The 6,056-nt window shown below is 35.0% G+C and overlaps 1 non-coding gene across 1 annotated transcript; it reads left to right on the forward strand.

The window, feature by feature from the left end:
• The first annotated feature begins 5,290 nt into the window (after nucleotides 1-5,290).
• Nucleotides 5,291-5,362, forward strand: trnaq-cug. The gene has a single exon. It is a non-coding gene; the product is annotated as a tRNA-Gln (tRNA).
• The last annotated feature ends 694 nt before the right edge of the window (nucleotides 5,363-6,056 follow it).

The following is a 6,056-nucleotide window of genomic DNA, read 5'->3' on the forward strand; positions in this document are numbered from 1 at the left end:
AACATTCTGTCATTTGTTGACGGTCCCTAAATGTGAACAGAGCGAATGTCTGTCGAATATCCAACCTAAAACTAACTTCACCACTGTTACCGAGGTGAAGTTAGTTGGATATTGGATATTCGACAGACATTCGCTCTGGGCGTAGTTAGGGACCGTCAACAAATTCAAGTTTTACCATCAGCAAATAAAGGTTTTTCTTCAATAGCTTCTATGTTTTTATACTTAAATGGTCCTAATCACTCTAGAATATTAAAGTTAGCTCTGACCTATCGGGGTCAGCAATTAAGATTCATTTTGGATCCTTTTCCTATTTTTAGTCATTTTTTTTACTGTAAATTTAAACATTTTTTTTCAATGGCTTTCAGGTTTTCATAACTAATTGATCCAAATCACTCTAGAATATTGAAGTTAACTCAGATCTATCGGGGTCAGCAATCTAGATTTACTTTGGATGCTTTTCCTGTTTTTAGTCATTTTATTACTGTAAATGTACGCGTTTTTTTTCAATAGCTTTCAGGTTTTCATAACTAATTGGTCCAAATCACTCTAGAATATTGAAGTTTCTTCAGATCTATCGGGGTCAGCAACTTAGATTCACTTTGTGTGCTTTTTCCATTTTTTGTCAATTTTTTATTGTAAATTTACGTGTTTTTCTTCAATAGCTTCCATGATTTTATAACTGATTGATCCAAATCACTCTAAAATATTAAAGTTAGATAAGATCTATCGGGGTCAGCAATTTACATTCACTTTGGATGCTTTTTCTATTTTTTGTCAAATTTTTACTGTAAATTTACGCGTTTTTTTTTCAATAGTGTTACAGCCCTGGTGTATCCGGCACTCTTTGTGTATGGTTTGTATGGTTTGTGTGCTTGAGTTTGAGTTTTGGTGAATGAGTTGGTGTGCTTGTGAGTTTTCTTTTTTTTTTGAAGTTTACTTGATCCATTTGTTATTTTTGTGTTCATTAAAATGTTTTTTTCTTTAATTTAGGAATGCTATCATTGGATGTTTTTTGTTGTTAACTCTAAATGTAATTTACACTCTCAAATTGTTCACCCCAAAGTGAAGGCATTTTTTCTTCATATTTTGTATTCTCTGGATTAAACTGTTTATGTAAATAGTTGCAGCATTTTGAACATTTATGTTTCATTAAGCACTTTAAACATTTTGAACAAATACAGTTTCTTTGCTTTCTTTAGTTACTGTAGACATGAATTTCCATAACTACCAATAAAACTGTAAACTAAATGGACATATACATTTTTATAAGTGATGCTGGAATGGTGTTCACGATGCGTGATTTCGATTCACACTCCAGACCAGCTGGTGGCGCTAATGCACTACAAAGCTGTTTACAAAACCTCAATAAACCACCGAAGAAGAAGAACAGCACGAGGCGCTAGCATGCTAGCAGCGTTAGCTTGTGCTGAGAGGACGGCGGTGTTTCGTTGGGACGTTCGTGAGGTTTCTACACAGATGTAGCGATACGTGGTTCGGTTCCGAACAATCCTCTTTAGCTAAAGTGTCGTAAATGAGTGAATGCGTGTTGAACGTAAAGACAACGTGGCTGTGATTGTGAGACTAGCAGATGATCGGAGCTGCTGCTGTTCAGAGGACTTTGGTGTTTGTTGGAGCTGAAGATCTTCTGCAGCTGCAGGAACCATGTCTTCAGAACCTCAGGAGGATTCTGACAGAGAACAACTTTCTGCTGCTGAAGGAACCATCGTCCAGAACCAGGAGGAGCTCTGTGGTCAGAGCAGAATGATGAATTCCAGCTGGAACCCGCAGCTTCAGCTCCACGTTGTTGGTATGTTCATCCACTTTCAGAAAAATAGATCAATGAACGTCTTTGTTGTCCTCGTCTGAGCTGCTGCTCGGCTCTAAACTGTTTGGCTGGATAGCTCCAGTCCAAATATTGTTCATCATTGAGTTAGTGAGGGGCTGTAGGCTATTATGAGAGGGTGTCAACAAAGGGATTCATTGAGATCAGTGGCAAATACCCCCGTGCAGAGCAGATGGGAACCGACATGAAGTTAGTTGGATAATCGGCAGACATTCGCTCTGGTCATGGTTAGGGACCGTCAACAAATAGTTTTTGTCGGTCAAAATCATTTTAGAATAATACAATTAACTTAGATCTATGGGGATCAACAACTTAGATTTACTTTTGATGCAATTTCTATTTTAATCTTTTTTTTTTTTTTTTACTTTAAATCATTGCTTTTTTCTTCAATAGCTTTTAGGTAATTGGACCCAATTGTTCCAAATCCAGCCAGAATAATAAAAATAACCAAGATCATCGGGCAGTGTTAATTTCGTTGATGAAAAATTTTCGTCATCGTCTTGGTCAACGACACCCAACGAAAACGAAACGAAAACAAAACTAAAAGTCCGCGTCATACACAAAAACTTTAACTAAATTGATAGACATTTTCGTCAACAAATAAAAACAAAACGAAAATGCTGTTCAAAGACGACATCCAATCATAATGACTGCTGGTGGAGGAGGGCGGGAGCAAATCCAAAGCGATCCAATCAGAACACTGAGTCCTGCAGCAACAGAATGCGCTGTTTCAGTGAATTGTGTCTGTGAATTAGGTGAAATATGTCTACTCCAGGTAGAAAAAGAAGAGCACATGTAGGGACAAATGTTATATTTAACACGACCCTCAACAAGACGTTGTGTGGAGCGATCATTACAGAAACACAAGAAAACCTGAGGCGACGTTTACAGACAAGCCAGCCTGAAATCCACGCAAAGGTAAACCTACAAACAATATTATTTGTAGTGAATCTGAATTCTCCCCGACCCTTCCAACTGTTGTGGCATTTTAAAGGGTGGGATTATCTAAAATAGTTTGCTTTAAATAGTTTGTTTTTCGCCAAGCAAAAAATGTAGCTGATTTAGGTTTTTAGCTGAAAGCAATTTAGCTGAAAATGGCTGATTTTGATTATTTAATTTTCAATACATTTTTATTTATTGTTACTTTTGTAATTTTCGAGTGATTTCAGTGAGAATTGTTGGTTTTTCCTTCTTTAACTGAGGGGTACCAACAATTGTTTCCACGTGTGTATGTGCACCTCAGCCATCAATTTTTAAATGTAACTACCGGTAATCTAAATTAAATAAATGCTAATTAAGTAATCCTTACTTTAAAAAATGCTATTTAATGTTTCTTTTCTTTTTTGTTTTTGTTTTTTTTCCCCTCTTTGTCCTTAGCAGTCTTACACTGCTGGGTTTTGTTATTTTTAGTTTGAGGTTGGACCTTGGTAGTCTTATTTCCTGGGCTTTATTTGTTTTCTTTAGGTAGTTTTGTTTAAGCAGTCATTAGCAGGGAGCTGCTGACTCCAACGGTCGACATGGCTGGGTCAGCAGTCTTCATGACTTATTTTATGTTTGGCCGAAGAGCCACCATGGAGAGATAAAGGAGCCGCATGTGGATCTGGAGCTGCAGGTTGCAGACCCCTGGGTTAGGACAGCTTAGTCCCTAGTGAGGGTTTTTTAATGCATTTTCTGCTGTCGACGACCTCTTCAATAACTTAGATTCGCTTGGGATGCTTTTTCTCTTTTTAGTCAATTTTTATTGTAAATGTTCGCATTTTTCTTCAATAGCTTTTAGGTTTTTATACCTAATTGTTCCAAATCACTCTAGAACAATAAAATTAGCTAAGATCCATCGGGGTCAGCAACTTAGATTCACTTTGGATGTAATTTCTATTTTTAGTCCATTTTTTTACTGTAAATGTTCATGTTTTCTTCGTTAGCTTTTAGGTTTTTATATGTAATTGGTCCAAATCACTCTAAAATATTGAAGTTAACTAAGATCTATTGGGGTCAGCAATTTAGATTCACTTTGTGTGCTTTTTCCTTTTTTAGTCATTTTACTGAAAATTTACGCGTTTTTTTTTTCAATAGCTTTCAGGTTTTTATTCCTAATTGATCCAAATCACTCTAGAATGTTAAAGTTAGCTAAGATATACCGGGGTCAGCAATTTAGATTCACTTTGTGTGCTTTTTCTATTTTTGTCAATTTTTTACTGTAAATTTACACGTTTTTCCTCAATAGCTTTCAGGTTTTCATAACTAATTGGTCCAAATCACTCTAGAATATTGAAGTTAGCTAAGATCCTTTTTTTAAATTCCTGTTTTTTGTCATNGAGTGATTTGGACCAATTAGTTATGAAAACCTAAAAGCTATTGAAAAAAACGCGTACATTTACAGTAAAAAATTGATTAAAAAAGAAAAAGCATCAAAGGTGAATCTAAATTGCTGACCCCGATAGATCTGAGTTAACTTCAATATTCTAGAGTGATTTGGACCAATTAGTTATGAAAACCTGAAAGCTATTGAAGAAAAACGCGTAAATGTACAGTAAAAAATTGACAAAAACAGGAAAAGCACCCAAAGTGAATCTAAATTGCTGACCCCGATAGATCTTAGTTAACTTCAATATTCTAGAGTGATTTGGACCAATTAGGAATAAAATCATGGAAGCTATTGAAAAAAAACGCTGTAAATTTACAGTAAAAAATTGACTAAAAATAGAAAAAGCATCCAAAGTGAAATTAAATTGCTGACCCCGATAGATCTTAGTTAACTTCAATATTCTAGAGTGATTTGGACCAATTAGTTATGAAAACCTGAAAGCTATTGAAAAAAAATGTTTAAATTTACAGAAAAAAATGACTAAAAAAAGGAAAAGAATCCAAAATGAATCTTAATTGCTGACTCCGATAGGTCAGAGCTAACTTTAGTATTCTAGAGTGATTAGGACCATTTAAGTATAAAAACATAGAAGCTGTTGAAGAAAAACCTTTATTTGCTGATGGTAAAACTTTAATTTGTTGACGGTCCCTAACTACGCCCAGAGCGAATGTCTGTCGAATATCCAATATCCAACTGACTTCACCTCGGTTCTAAACCGTTCCTAATTGTGTATGTATTCATAATTGCTTTCTGCGTCAATGTGTAAAAGTTTTGTGGTTGTAATTTTTTTTTTGCAATTTGGTAAAGTTTTAATTTGCTGCTGAAAGCTATGGTTCTATGGTGTAATAGTTAGCACTCTAGACTTTGAATCCAGTGATCTGAGTTCAAATGTCAGTAAAACCTATAAAATCTTTGAAGCAAGGTAAGAGAGAAATGCATTTAGAAACTTGGGGTAAACATAATCTGAGTATTTTTGCAATCTAAAAAGGTTTGTCTTGGCCAGATGTTTTGTTCTTCAAATTGGGATAGCTTGTCTAACATAAAATATAGAATTGTTTTTAGTATTCAGCTGTACTACTCATGGTTCTATGGTGTAATGGTTAGCACTCTGGACTCTGAATCCAGTGATCTGAGTTCAAATCTCAGTAGAACCTATAAATGCTTTGAAGCAAGGTAAGAGAGAAATGCATTTAGAAACTTGGGGTTAACATACTCTGAATATCTTTGACACCTAAAAATGTTTGTAGAGGGAAGGTTTGACAAAAAATTGAGATAGTTTGTCTAACATAAAATATAGAATTGTTTTTTTAATCAGCTCTACTGCTCATGTTTCTATGGTGTAATGGTTAGCATTCTGGACTCTGAATCCAGTGATCTGAGTTCAAATCTCAGTAGAACCTATAAAAACGTCGAAGCAAGGTAAGAGAGAAATGCATTTAGAAACTTGGGGTAAACATAATCTGAATATTTTTGCAATGTAAAAAGGTTCGTCTTGGACAGATGTTTTTTTCTTCAAATTGGGATAGTTTGTCTAACATAAAATATAAAAAAAAAAATAATTCTGCTGTACTGCTCATGGTTCTATGGTGTAATGGTTAGCACTCTAGACTCTGAATCCAGTGGTCTGAGTTCAAATCTCAGTAGAACCTATAAAATCTTTGAAGCAAGGTAAGAGAGAAATGCATTTAGAAACTTGGGGCTAACATACTCTGAATATCTTTGCTACCTAAAATGTTTGTAGAGTGCAGGTTTTTCAAGAAGTTGGGATAGTTTTCTAACATAAAATATAGACATGTTTTTTCTATTCAGCTCTACTACTCATGGTTCTATGGTGTAATGGTTAGCACT

This window comes from Oryzias melastigma, unplaced genomic scaffold (genome assembly GCF_002922805.2).
Source record: "Oryzias melastigma strain HK-1 unplaced genomic scaffold, ASM292280v2 sc00910, whole genome shotgun sequence".
In the NCBI taxonomy this organism is placed as follows: Eukaryota; Metazoa; Chordata; class Actinopteri; order Beloniformes; family Adrianichthyidae; genus Oryzias; species Oryzias melastigma.